The sequence below is a fragment of the Stegodyphus dumicola genome, chromosome 4 (assembly GCF_044657685.1).
Source record: "Stegodyphus dumicola isolate Sdum_Otavi_A_Nest chromosome 4, ASM4465768v1".
NCBI lineage: Eukaryota > Metazoa > Arthropoda > Arachnida > Araneae > Eresidae > Stegodyphus > Stegodyphus dumicola.
The window spans coordinates 9,540,150-9,553,703 of record NC_140771.1 but is presented as its reverse complement, the minus strand read 5'-3'; positions in this window follow the sequence as shown (position 1 = coordinate 9,553,703).

Below are 13,554 nucleotides of genomic sequence, written 5' to 3'. Positions count from 1 at the left end.
TTCTAAAAAGAATAAAATTCCAAGAATGGGTTCTGGTCTATTTTTAGAAACGGAGAGACAACAATCCCAGACAAAAGGAGGGTAGAGTTAATTTTTATCATGTCTAGAAGACATGATAAAAATTAACCAAAAGTTTTTTTTTTTTTTTTTTTTTTTTTGAGTTATAGAATTTTTTTTTCCAGGCTCTCAAAATTTTTTCCCAGCCGACTCGATTCTCCATTGACAAGACAGCGGCATTTTTTTTAAGAATAAACTCTCGCTTATCTATTTAAGCATTCCCAGTTTGGCTTTAGATGAGTGTCAGCCGTTGAAGAAGAAGCATCCTGTCATTTGGGAGAGACATATTTTGAGGAGTCAACATGTTGTGTGGACCGTTGAGATAGATTTTTCTCTTCCCATTGTGTGGACATTGTTGAGCGTTTTGTGAAGCTTTGAAAGAATGGAGGGGTTTTGATGGAGAATATTTCATTTTATTGAATTTTTAAAAAAAGATTTAAGATTGACATTTTATAACAGGTTTTACATGGAAAGAAGGTTTTTCTTCTAGTTTGACGATTTCTTTTTCTTGGGAGATGTTTCTATTGGAAAGATGGAAGGAAAGACGATTCCCACATTGAAGAAGGTTCATGAGAAACTCGTACGGATCTTGGTTCTCTTCTCGAGCCGAAATATCATACGGAATCCGGGACATGTTTTGCAATCGCTCCAGTTCCTCCTCGTATTTTTGCTTGCTCGCCAATTTCATGCGGGGACGAAACTGGTCCAGAATATACAATCCCTGGGGTTGAGTCACTCGAGAAAAAGCGACATATTGCTGAAATCGATTAAAAGGTCCGTGCATGTAAATTGCGATCGACGGAAAGGTGGCTCCTTGGGCTTTATGAGCCGTAATCGCTTCGGCTAACATCAAAGGAAACTGTTCGCGATAAAATGCGAGTGTTTTTGTCGAACAGGTGTCAATACGAATGGAGACGCGATCGATAGGAGCTAGACTATTCGAAAATTGCAGCCAGACTCGCGTCACAACTCCGTCTTCATCCTGGTCTATTTGGTGTAGTGTTCCAATCGCTCCATTCATCCATCCTTTGGATCTGTCGAGCGTTTTAGTCAATTGATATCGCGCTCCTCTTTGTAAATGGAGGACGGATTCGAGATTCGCCATCTGAGATCGATGTAAATGTTGACTCCGTTTCATCATCCTCTTCCGCAATTTTTCGCTCTCGGAATAAATCACGTCTCGAGCCAGACACGAACAGTACGTCCCTCGGGATTGGAGACGTTTCATATTATATTTCTCTGCATCCTTGCTCGAAAAACAGAGAATAATAGCTTCGCGAGGAATTTCGTCGAAACTGCGAACGCGGGACTGGAAAAATGCCACATCGTCCGGTTCTAAAAAGTGATTTCTCGTTAAACGATCGAGTCTCTCCTCGTAATCCAGAGAGAATCGCATACATTCGACTAGTTCATAGTAGAGCGTGGATTGAGGCGTCCACCACCCTTCAGAATAAAAAATGGGCGTGTCGCGAATCGGTTGGAGCTGCTGCAAATCTCCGAATTTAATCATATGCACATTCCCAAACGGTTTATCCGGCACATGACACAATTGCCGAAGTTGCTGGTCGAGGCGCGAAAATAAATTGGATCCGATTGTGGAAACGTCATCCAAAATCACCATCCGTAAAGGAGCATACAGGGGTCTGTAATAGTCTAAAGTCTCTTGGGTCAGAGGTCGAACAAAAGTCCCGTTCATTTGAAGACGCAGGGCATGATGCAAAGTATCTCCCGTAATGTAAACCGCTCCTTGAGCACTAAGTGCGAGTTTGAGAACCGAGCACGCTTCGCTAAAAAGAGGCGTTCGAATCAGAGTTTGGTATAAAGCTTGGATCAGGAAAGATTTACCCGTTCCGGCAGATCCTTGCACAATAATATCCAGAGGAGGGGGACGTTTCGATTCAGGTAACGCGTAATAGGTGTACAAACGGACGAGAACGTAGATCAGGAAATTGTATTGCTCTTTATTACATTGTCGAATACATTTTTGATAGGCTTCTTCGGACCACATATCCTTATACTGCAAATTCGTATAGCTTTCCCACTGCTTGGGAGTAAGATGTTTCTTTCGCGGTCGGGAGTTCTTTTTAAGAACAGCATAACGTTCCCTTTGAAGTATTCGTTCTCGCTCTCGAATAGCTGAATTGCTTCGCCAGCGTCGTTTCTGTTCACGCATTCTTTCCCTAAGACGTTCTCTACTGGATAGGCTCATCGTGACACCACTCAAAAAAGGTGAAGTGTGTGTATAGAAAATCACTTCCTTTAATTTATATACATATACTTTTTGAGGAGGGGGGGATGTGAAATGACCTCGTCTCTAAACGAACCAATAGCACTTCGAGAAGACTTGGAACGCGATAGGTTTCTTAGAAAGAGAGAGAAGGACACAAAAAAAATGTATAAAAAATCAGAATGATTTATCCGTCGACCTCTGGGCTAAAAGTAAACAAACAAAATTTGAAAAGGTCAAGGTGAACTCACTTAATTCATCTTAGAAATCAGATAGGAAAAAAAAATGAGGGTACCCATGTTTCCTCTTCAACAACATAGACTCATCTAAAACGAAACTCGGAATGCTTACACAAATAAACAAGAATCCATTCTTAAATAAAAAATGGGGACTTTTTATCATATCTTCTAGACATGATAAAAATTAATGAACCCCCTTTTTGTCTGGGAAGGATGTCTCACTCTTTCTAAAAATAGACCATCACTCACCCTTTCTAATAGCAACAATTCCAAGAATGAGTCATGGTTTGTTTTTTTCGAATGGGTGAGACATCCTTCCCAGACAAAAAGAGGGGACAGTTAATTTTTATCATGTCTATAAGACATGATAAAAATTAACCAAAAGTTTTTTTTTTTTTTTTTTAACTCAGAAATTTTTTTCCCAGTCAACTTGGCTGGACAAGACATCTCCGGATTCTTTCTGGAATGGACTCTATGATCTATTTAAACATTTCGAGTTCCGAGTTTCGCTTCAGTTGAGTGTGAGCCGTTCTAGAAGAAGAAACCATCCTGTGACTGGATAGAGAGAACTATTCCTTTTTTCCATTCACCCGTTGTGTTGAACCGTTCAGATATTTGCTTTTATTAATATTTTTTTTCCTAACCCACCCGTCTTTAAACAATGGAATAGTTTAAAAGGGTCAACCCATTTTATAGATATCAACCTCATACCCTCATCTCAACGGGTCTCGAGTGGGAAGAAGGAAGGAGCAGGCGACGAGAACTAAGCATGTCTGTTTATCGAGTAGACGCATCGGGGAAAGAACGATACCCGACCGACCCCCAACATCCTCACTACGAATTATACGTTACGGATCCTGAAGGAAATCCTATCTTGGCTCGAGACGAAAACGGTCATGAGTATTACGCGGTAGATTTAAACGGAAACCAATACATTTTAGCTCCTGGACGGTATGCCCGAACGGCTTTTGGACGAGAATACTACCCGAAATTTCAAAATGGGGACGAGTATTCGCTTTATACGTCTGTTTTATTCCCTTATGCCAAAGACGAATCGGGGCATGAAATGTATCCTAAAAAGGCGGATGGAGTCGAATATTGTTTAACGGCCGGCGATCGAATTCGTTATGCTCGCGATGCTTGGGGAAACGAGTTTTATCCTCGAAGAGCGGATCAGCAAACGGAATACCTCTGTGAAGAAGTGGGGTATGCGAAAAGAGCCGACGGATCCGAAACGTATCCTAAATTTTATATCTACACTTCTGGTTAAGATCTCTCTCTCTATCGAAAGAGAAGAAAATAATAAAGAGTGTGTTACTGCAATGGAGCATTCTGACGCGGAACCTGTTTCGTATTCCATTTGGTGTGTGAAATGCCGAACCAAGACCGATACGGTCGACGTCCACTATCGCATGTCGAAAAATCGACGGCCGATGGTCACGGGAAAATGTCAGGCGTGTGGAACCAAGAAACAACAGTTTATTACAAATGCTTCCGTTCCACCTGGAATTCAGTTCCTGGATGAGGAGGAAGAAAAAGGAAAATGTTCCGAGTAAGAAGAAACAAGTATATTCAAATCAAAAATTGGAAAAAGATGGATCTTACTATTATCTGCTCTCCTAGAGCGGGTGGTTCACCTTTACAGTTTGGCATACAGACGGATTCGCATAATCCGGTTCCAAGACTCGTGAATTTTCCTCAACCGGCAACTCCACCCTTAGATACTTCTTCTTTGAATGAGTTTTCTAGCATTCTGAAAGAATATCTAAACGTCGTGAGAGAATTGATTCTTCCCCTGCAACGAAATGTTGAAGAAAAGAGCTCTGAATGTGGAAGCAAGGACACGGATCCAAAGCCAAATTCGGAGGGTTGAAAGGGATAGGTGAAAGTCCATTATTAAAAAAAAAGAAACAATGGTCATGTCATGTCTTGTCGATTGAGTCGGCTAGAAAAAATTCTCTAGATGACATTGAAAAAAAAAAAAAAAAACAACTTTTGGTTAATTTTTATTATGTCTTATAGACATGATAAAAATTAACTTTCTCTTCTTTTTTGTCTGGGAAGGATGTCTCACCCTTTCTAAAAATAGACCATCACTCACCCTTTCTCAAGGCAATTATTCCAAGAATGAGTCATGATCTATTTTTAGAAACGGTGAGACAACCTTCCTTGATAAAAAGGAGGGACAGTTAATTTTTATCATGTCTAGAAGACATAATAAAAATTAACCAAAAGTTTTTTTTTTTTTTATTACTCAGAAAATATTTTCCAGAGCTCTGAGAATTTTTTTTCCCAGTCGACTCGATGATCCAAACAACAAGACATCCAAAATTGTTTCTAGAAGAAACTCTCGCTTCGCTATTTAAACCCCTCGCGTTTCCAACTTCAGATCCGTGTGTGCTGTGCACTCAACCTAGAATTGCGCTTCTCCTCCCTCCTGGAAAGAGCCTTTTTTTTCTGAGCTTTTAGCATTTTTTCTCAGCTTCATTTCCATTCTCCAGGTTTCTGTCTCCTCCTTTCCGTTAACACTGCAAAATTTCTAAATTTCTCATCACTCGGAGCTTGGAAATCTGTCATAAAAAAAACATGACATAGCTCTGCTTTCAAGGAGTCGGTTTAGATTCGTCAGGATCATGGCTGATTTTCCATGACGGCTCTCCAACCTCAATATTAGAGTTTGAAAGGAATAAGGTAAAAAAGTTCGTCCTAGATATCCAACGAAACGTAAAAAGAGCGACGAGGATCTAAAAAAGCTACGACTCTTTCCAGAAGGGGAGGGAGCAATGGATATTCAGGGGAGTCCACAGCATGGACTGCACGAAAATGAAACGGCTTCCGCAGATAACAGAATGTTCGAGATGTCTCTCGTCGATCAAGTCAGCTGGTAAAATTTTTCTAAGAGCTGAGAAAAATGTTCGCATACCTTCACAGAAATTCTTTCCAGGAGGGAGAAGTGTGTATCCAGGTCGAATTCACAGCACAGACTGAACTAAAGTTGGAAACACGAGTGGTTTAAATAGAGAAGGGAGAGTTCCTTCTAGAAACAATTTAGATCTGTCTTGTTTGGATCATCGAGTCGGCTGGGAAAAAATTCTCAGAGCTTTGGAAAAAATTTCTGAGTGATAAAAAAAAAAAAAAAAACTTTTGGTTAATTTTTATCATGTCTTCTAGACATGATAAAAATTAACTCTCTCTTCTTTTTGTCTGGGAAGGATGTCTCACCGTTTCGAAAAACAAACCGTGACTCATTCTTGGAATAATTGCCATGAGAAGGATGAGTTTTGGTTTCGTTTTCGAAACGGTGAGACATCCTTCCTTGACAAAAAGAGGGGACAGTTAATTTTTTATCATGTCTATAAGACATGATAAAAATTAACAAAAAGTTTTCTTTTTATTTTTTTTTTATTACTCAGAAATTTTTTCTCCCCCTCCAACCAACTCAATGGACTAGACGATGAGTTTTTAAGAATGGACGTTTTGTTATTTATGCAGATATTCCGAGTTTCGCGTCAGGTAAATGCGCGCTCACCTTAGATTGAATTCCCTTCAGACAGGTCTAGAGATTGGATAACCCATCAAGAATTCTTCAACAGGTTTTTGGAAAAAAGAAATCGTCAAGAAGTGAGTATTGATTTTGATATTTTCTTTTCAACCTTGGGTCAGTTTCTAGTACATTCCTATACTAATTCCATTGTATTTAAAAAAAATAATGTCAGCACGGACTGATCTGACCCGAAACGCTTGCCCATCCAGTTGGCTGCTGGAGGGAGGGAAAAAAAAGAAATTTGTTGTGAAGGATATGTCAATTCTTTTCTAAAAATAGATTTCTAAGAAAAGAATGAACCTTTGTTGGAAATCTATTTTTAGAAACATGTCTAGACAACATGTTGACAAGAAAAAAAAATTCTTTTTTTTTCCTGAGAGTGAAATGATTTTTTTCTTTCCACCCACTTTTCTTATTCTTTGGGAGGAAGGAAGAACTTGCCTTCCCCCCGCCTTTTTTCCTCTAGTATTTATATAGATCCGAGTTTTTCTGCTTACAGGGTTCATTCTCGTTCTTCCTTCTCAACCGAGCAAAACTAAAATGTCGACCGATGCCGTTGCAGTTCTACCTACCCTGGTGGAAATCACGCCCGTCTGTCATCTCGAAGTAGCTGATCAATGGGAATGTCTCTCCCGTTTCGAAGAATGGTTTCGGGACCCGGAGCGTATGGAACACATCGTCCAAGAAACCATGTGCTATTTATCCTGTTACGATGGAAAAATCCTGCATTATTTTTCGTCCATCGAAGTTTTCAAGCACTTTGCTTTCCAATCGATGATGGAGGCAGGAACCTTTCGCTTACACGCTTATCTGCGATGGGAAAATGTGATCGCCGTCGATGCTGGAACTTTTTTAAAACTGTTTTACGTTTCACCCGAGTGGGTTCATATTCTTCAAACCGGAGAAGCTTCTATCCGTCTTTATGGATGGGAAATGGAATCAGAAGCCGACGGGTATCGTATGATTCCCTATCGACTGCGAGCTCGCTCCGTGTACATTATTCACGGACCTCTTTACTACCAACTCCAATTTCATGACAAGACGGTGTTTGCCGTAGACGCCCTCTCCAGGAAGAAAATGGAGTCTTTACGAGCGTTGCATCCTGAGCAGCATTTCCAATTCCCTGCTCGCGAGGAAGAGAGGAGAAGGAAGAGATCCAGAAGGAGGAGACACCTAAAGAGGTACTAAAAAAGAAGTCGGAAGGTAGAAGCATATTTGTTTTTCATTAACGGAAAAAAAAACAGTGGATCATTCTTTGTATATTTCTTGGGGAAAAAAAAGAAAAAGACTAATAATCATAATAGAGGGAGTTAGGAGGGACCCTATCTTTATATAGCTCTCTATATAAATCGGAAGCGTCAACAGGACGGTCCACCGAAAACAATCTACCTTATCTTTCTCAGAGCAGAGTGGAAGAAAGGCCAAGATGCGTGGACTCATTGGAAGCAAAAAAATTCGAGTGGTTTAAATAGATAAGTGAGAAAAGATTTTGAGAGGTGTTGTTTTATGGATGGAGCTGGCTGGGAAAAAAAATTGGCAAAGCTCAGAGAAAAATTTCCTAAATTGAAAAAAAAAAAAAAAAAAAAAAAAAAAAAAAAACTTTTTGTTAATTTTTATCATGTCTTATAGACATGATAAAAATTAACTCTCTCTTCTTTTTGTCTGGGAATGATGTCTCACCGTTTCGAAAAATAGACCATCACTCATCATCCTTTCTAAAATAATAGAATTTCAAGAATGGGATATGTTCTATTTTTCGAAACGGTGAGACATCATTCCCAGACAAAAAGAAGAGAGAGTTAATTTTTATCATGTCTATAAGACATGATAAAAATTAACCAAAAGTTTTTTTTTTTTTTTTAAACTCAAAATTATTTTCCAGAGCGCTGGGAAATTTTTCCCAGTCGACTCACTCATCCAAACAAGACATCTAAAATTGTTTCTAGAAGGAGCTCTCATTTTTTTCTATTTAAGGAACTCGAGTTTCGGCTTCCCATCAGTCTGTACTGTGCATTCAACCTGGATACCCATTCTTTGGAGATAGGGGGGGAAAACTTTCGCAGTTTTTTTTTCCTGAAACGCTCTATGGATCAGAGAATCTCACACATATCCTCCTCCGTGGATCGAAATGGACTGACCGCCATATCTGTTTTAGATAATAGTTTTGAATTTTCCACCTCCTCCACAAGATTGGACTATCTCAATATTTTTTTTAAAGAAAAACAAAAATTATTTTTTTATGATTATTCTACAATTTTTAGTTTTTCCCCCACTCTTTAAGAAGAATAAAAACATAAAGCACATTGAAACAGTTCCGATAAATTTTGAAACTGAAAATCCATCACCTTGTTCTCCACGGGACTAAAATAAATTTCCCCGGTCTGAAAATCTTCTTGGATTTGAAGAGGTTCTCTCATCACACTCTGAAGCCAGGTCGAAAAGAGGAGAGCGTCTGGACCCAAATCGTTGAGCAGTCTTTCCAGGGAATTGAAGGTGATAAAAGGGGTATAGCGGAGAATCCGGCTGGGGCGGTCCGACGTATCGATCCAGAGATCCGTCGTTAAGGATCGGTAAGGGCGAAAAGGGGCTCGAGAGATCCATTGCTGAATAGTCCGTTGACTTTTCGGACTCATCCAAGTCCCTTGCTGGGAAAGGCAAGTCACGAGTTCCGATCCTCGAAAATAGAGCGTGCCCAACCCCAAGTAAAACGTGAGGGGAATTGTCTTGGCGAAACGGAAACGAATCGCGAGGGAAAAAGACTCTTGCCGTAACCACTCCATGGCATTTGGTTTTCTCTCTCTCTCTCTCTCTCTCCTGAGGACGAGATGGAAAAAAAAAAGAAAAGACAACTTTTCTCTCGGTTTCTTTTATATATAGGAAGAGAGAGGGGGGAGGGTTCTCGAAAAGACTCATGGGAAATTTCTTCTTCTTCTTCTTTTTGGGGTAGGTGGGAGGAACTCGTTTTTTTTTTTGGCGGAGAGAATGCGTCGGATGACATCCCGAGACATTTAAAAAAAGAATAGATAGGATGGATTCTTCAAGTGGGAAATGCGGGGTGGTTAAGGGATCTTATTTTAAAGAATATTATTTACTTTTCTTCGAGGGTGAGACGTCTTACCATTAAGTCTGGTAATCCGAGATGATGAGCATTCCTTTTGACATGCCTCGTATGTTTTCTAATAGTTATGTAACATAAATTTTCCAGGCTAAGAATACGTGGTTCAACAGCATAATTGAGTAACCGCATATTTTCCTCTTCCAATTTTCCATTTTTTCGCCAGCGTTCTAAAACGGTTTTGGGATCGCAACACCGGACATTTGCACCAGCAAGCAACAACATATCCACGATGAGTTTGCATCGTAATTGACAGGCATAGTGTAAAGGGGTAAAACCAAAAATATCATGTTTGTTCATGTCGCATCCAAGAAGAATCAGTTGCCGAACGATATCATCCATTGAGAACAAAATAGCGAAATGTAAAGCATTTCTTTTCGTTAATCTGTGTTCATAAAAAACGGGTGGTTCCGCGTTTATTATTAATTTTGTGAATATCCATTGATGAAAACTGTTAGAAAAACTCATATTGAATTCAACTCTATTAAATTTATGCGTAGCTTCTTTGATAGATAGGTAGGAGATATCCTTAAATTCTTCACTGGACGGGGTTCTTGAGAAGAGAGGGTAGAACCATGTTGGAGAGCACACACTCATTCTAAAAGGAAACACGGATTGAACTAAAGCGAAACTCGGAATGCTTAAATAGATGAGCGATAGTCCGTTCTTAAAAAATTGGATAGTTTTGTCCATCGAGTTCGCTGGGAAAAATTTCTGAAAGCCAAGAAAAAAAATTTCTACGCCTTGGAAAAAAAAAAGAAACTTTTGGTTAATTTTTATCATGTCTTAAGACATGATAAAAATTAACTGTCTCTTCCTTTTGTCTGAGAATGATGTCTCATCCTTTCGAATATGTTTCTAAAAATAAATTTCCAAGAAAGAAATGAGTCATGTTCTATTTTTAGAAGCATATCGAGACAACAGGTTATCAACATCATTTGAAAAAGAGGGTATAGTTAATTTTTATCATGTCTAAAGACATGATAAAAATTAACAAAAAGTTTTTTTTTTTTTTTTTTAAGGTTAAAAATTTTTCTGAGAGAAATATTTTTCCCAACGACTTATCTTTTTTACTCTTACCTACTTTCATTCCCCCCTCTCACTCTTTCTCTATATAAACGATTGCAGAAGGAATCGCGGCTCATTTTCTTGAGCAGATAGGTCTAGAACAGATGGCTACGGGAGACTTAATCATGACGTGTGAAGACGATAATGAACCCTGTTTGGACTTGCAACCTTCTTCGCCTTTATATGAATGTGTTTCTTCGGAGAATGAGTATATCACGTCGTGGTCTGATATATCGCCAACTCCTTCTCCTCCACCTGTCCGCCGTAGGATCAAAAAGAAGAAACCTAATCCAATTCGTGATACTCCTTCTCTGAATTTCAATCCGCCGTTATCGCCCATTTCGTCTTCTTCCTCTCATTATTCAGAAATAATGGACCAATCCTCTCCACCACACATGCGTTCTACAATCGAAGAAGATCTTCCCTCCTCATCTCATTCTACTTCTTCTACTAAAAAAAAGAAATATCGAACTGAAATTCATCCGAGTGTCATAGGTGTGCTGGCCATCACGTCTGATGGATACACTCTGACAAACAGTGTCCGGTTTGCCTCTAGAGACATGAAACCGTATCGACCGCATACCAAATGGATTCAGCAATTGAATGAGGATCTGCGAAAACTTCATATTCAAAGACTGTATGTCGCGAATGAACATTGTCGAAAAAAAATTTATCAATTACTCCGTGTTGAATCTGTATGGACAGTAAGCTATAAACCTTCTCGTCGTCCACAGAAATGTGAGTATTGTGGAACGAAATATTGTCATCGATTTATGGCTATGATCGCCCTGCAACAAATAGTGAAATATGGTGTCAATAAATATATTCATTGAAGAACCAAATGAAGTGTCTTTTTTTATAGATGATGATTAGTATTTTGTCCAACCTCCTCTGTGTTCTATGACAGATGCAATTCGTCGAGGCATGGACGCGATTAATGTTTCAAAATAAGTTTCTTTCAAACTATAAAAAGCATCGCGGACCAAGTCCCATAATTCCAATCGGTTTCGAGTTACCCGATTCGCTAATCGACGTTCTAATTCCGCCCAAACATTTTCGACGGGATTCAAATCAGCTCCTTTAGGAGGCCAGTCTTCGACCATAGGAATTTCATGTTCTCGAATCCATTGTGTGACGCGTAAACTCGTATGGATTGGAGAGAGATCGTGCATGAACAAGAGACGGTGTTCGGTGATCAAAGGGTTTAAAGAAACATCGGGAGGTTGACTATGATCGAGAAGCACCGGCTCTAAAATATTAGAGAGGTAATAGTCGGCATTTAAATGCTGGATCCCGATTCGACGGATTTGGTTGGGAAATTTTCCGCTCATGCACATCCAGACACTGAGATTAAAACGACCGGAACGTTGACGGCCTTCTAACGCAGAAGAAAAATAACGTTCGTCTTGATAACGCAGGACCTGTCGAGGCCGCCATACGCGAATAGGACCGTACCCGATCGAACTGAATACTTTCTCATCGGAAAATATAATCCGGGACCAATCGTCAACCGTCCATTCCGCACGCTGAGAAGCAAAGTCGTAGCGTCGTTGACGATGAATCTCCCGCAAATAATCTTTTCGGACGGGGATTCGCGACACTAATCCTTTTTCTTTTAATCGTCGACGAACCGTTTGAGCGGTGCAAGGCACTTGTAATCGACGATCAATATCCGTCGCGGGTAAAAAAGTTTTCAAAATTTTTTCGTCGACATTTCAAAAATACGTTGATCCATTTCTTGGGTCGTGGCTCGAGGTCGGCCGGATTTGTGTTTGGTTTGATAGTTCTCCTCATTTTCCGAGGAGCGGGAGATCCAATATTGAACTGTGGAAGGAGCGACATTCAAGTGTCGAGCAATTTGACGAACCGTTTGCCCTCGTTCATAATACGAACGACGAATTTCCCGTCTTATTTCAATAGGTGTATACGGCATGATAAGAATAAGAATAATACAAGTAGGATCTTGGTTACCATGTTCCTTGATTTCATTTCAACGTGTCACGGTCCCGATAAAATCGTAGCAGGTGTCAATGGTCAATTGCAGTGCACGGAATGTGATCAAATTCAAGATGCGTATGCTTTTATTTTACAAGCATCCTTTCCTGATGACAGTGATCCGTTCTTATCAGCTCGTCTAGCTCGAGAATATGCGAATTGGACGGGAGATTTGAACGTACCCTGCACATTTCCTCTCATAGGGATTCCTGGTATTTTACCGATCCGTAATGTTTCCGTCACGTTACGTATTTTATTAAACGGGATTCGATTATTACAATGCGTGAATGCCCCTTTTCGATCCCAGGCCGAACCTTTTGAATCGTATGAATCGCTCGAACGGTTCATGATCGAATACATGGACGAATACGCCCAGCATATTGAAAAAATCGCCAACGAAGAGAATCACTCCCAAGTCGATAAAGCGGCTCTGCACGCTCTTTTCACCAACATGAAATCGCTCATGGAAAATGTCCATCAAGACGAGGACCAACCTTTCAATTTCTTAAGTTATTATCACAAAGTCCTAGCTCCCTATGTAAAAATATGTGACGGCGACGATGCTTCGTTCCTTCTACCTCCTACTTCCAAGGATGTTGAAAAGGATCCCGCTTATCAATTATGTTTGGAAATGAAAGCCTCGAATCAAATTCGGGCTCGTTATTCTCCTTACACGACCCTATTTGATCTTGTGCACGTCATGATTTATTGCAATTTATGCCGGAACGAACTCAACGTGGTGGCGAATTTCGTGTTTGAGTTTGGAGTTCGCATTTGTCGTCGCCCCTTCTTCTTCAAAGAATCGTTCTTGACCCAGCAATTGCGAAAACTGGTCACTTCTCAAATTACGTACCATCGGAATACAGAATTCTACTACCTCCTTCGAGAGATTCAACAAGGCGGCACGTGCGATGCCTTATCACTAGAATTTATTGAAAAAATGAGTCGAATCGAAACCTTTTTAGCGAAAGTGTTCCTAGGAAAAGCGGATGATCGAATAAAGCAGTTTGCGTTCAAACAAAATTTCCCCTACGTCCTGTTTGTTCCGAAAGAAGACGCAGAGATGACGAAAAAAGCCATTCAAATTGATGAGTACCTCGGATATCTTTTCGGGACCGGGTTTATTATTTCAAAGCTCAAAGGTAAAGGATTAGTGAAAGGTTCGATCGCGACGGGTAAGAAATTTTACCGTCTTGTACAGAAAGTGGCCTTGAAAATACGCGGATTTGAAAAATCCGACGAAGAAATTTTCTGGACGATGGAAATGGTGAAACTGTTCTTATGTTCCGACGGGTATATGGAAAAAGAA